Genomic DNA, 1794 nt, shown 5'->3' with positions numbered 1-1794 from the left:
AAGTGACCTTCAACAACAGTTCATCCTTTCTCATGTCTTTTTTGGTCATTTTGCATGTATAAGCAAAATTTGCCAAACACTAAAAACAACTTATCAACTTATTACGTTTTGGTACCACCATAAGCTAATCCAAACACTTTTTATAAAACTCCAGTTTAATACCACATAAGTTGATAAGCACTTTTACAAAAAAAACAGTATAAGTTGTTTTAAATAGGCAATTCAAACACCCCCTTATTCCCTAGCTGACATCTTAGGTTTGAAATAGTTTCACTCAAGTCCGTTCGCATCAAAGTCGCACTACTATAGAAATAACAATTTTATACACACTATTTTATACGTTTATAGAAAATACCGTGCAAAAAACTTCTCGGAGACAATTTTACATGGTTATAAAATAAATCATGTAAAAAAGTCAAAGCATTTTACACTGTTTTAGCTTAAAAACCATCTAAAAAAGATCTCAATAATTTTTTACATGTTTTTTACTCTAAAAAAAATTCATTGACGGATTTGTGGGAGACTTGTGAAGGAAGTCAATAAAAGTTGACTTTTCTTGACTTTTTTGAGATCCGTCAGAAATCCATTGGTATTTTGTCACTGAAATCATATATATATATATATATATATATATATATGTGTGTGTGTGTGTGTGTGTGTCTAGGGGTCTAATCAAATAAGAACTATTTAGTTTGTGGTAACCGTGAGATCCAATATGTACTAATCATTTAGATAACTATTAGTATATTTTAAATAATCATAAAGGATAATTTAGTAAAAAAAAATTGACAACTCATCAAATAACTAATAATTCCCCTTTTCTCTCACTTTCTCTCATATGGCTATCATATTTCTCCCTAGAATGTCTCATACAATCTACATATTCTTGGTGATGGGAGCGGCGACAAGGAAGAAGATGGCAACGAGAAAAACGAGGAGAAGGAGGAGGAGGAGGAAGACAACAACACTGAGGAAGACGAGGAGGATGAGGAAGATGAGGAGGAGGAAGACGGGAAGCGTTGAGGAAGACGAGGAGGAAGACAGTGGTACTGAGGAAGGCGACGAGGAGGAGGAAGACGACGTTGCTGAGGAAGAAAGGGGTTGAGGAAGATGGGCAACACTGAGGAAGATAACCCATATATGGTTTCAATATCGGTTTCTAGTTTCTGCAGATATATGGTTTTTGCACACCTAGAGTGATTTCGGTTTCTGGTTTCTACACATGTTTAATTTCTGATCGGAGCCTTCAACCAGATGAAGCTTGAGATTTAACATAAATATAATCGGGAAGTTGTAAATTTGTTCATCTTGGATGGGTTTTATATTTATTTTCATTTTGGCCTGGATTGGATTTGAATTTTGGATTTTGATGAATTTGTGTATTAAAATTCTTGGGTATCACAATGTGTATCACAGAGGGTTGATCAGTGATATCATAGTGAGTATCATATTGTGTTTATATCTTACTGTTAGAAGTTCTTAGGTATTAGAGTGTGTACTGTATATCATAATTTAAAACCATATGAGTATTCATAGTTTCTTTATAATCATTTGACTTAAAACCACATATTAAATATTCCTTGGATTTCAAGATAAATGAATTTCTATTAAATGTTTTAAAATAAATAAAATAATTTTCTAATAAAGTTAGAATTACATGTATCATATATATCTATACTATCTTATAAAGCATTTGACAAAAACTCTTAAAAACTCTTAAACTCATTCATCCCTAAACGATTTCATCACTGTCCGATTTCTTCCCATATCTGAATTCGTGTAACTAACTGCAGA

The sequence above is a fragment of the Cynara cardunculus genome (assembly GCF_001531365.2).
Source record: "Cynara cardunculus var. scolymus isolate 2C chromosome LG 5, CcrdV1, whole genome shotgun sequence".
NCBI classification, from domain to species: Eukaryota; Viridiplantae; Streptophyta; class Magnoliopsida; order Asterales; family Asteraceae; genus Cynara; species Cynara cardunculus.
The sequence above is the reverse complement of the archived record's forward strand: the minus strand, read 5'-3'. Positions refer to the sequence as shown.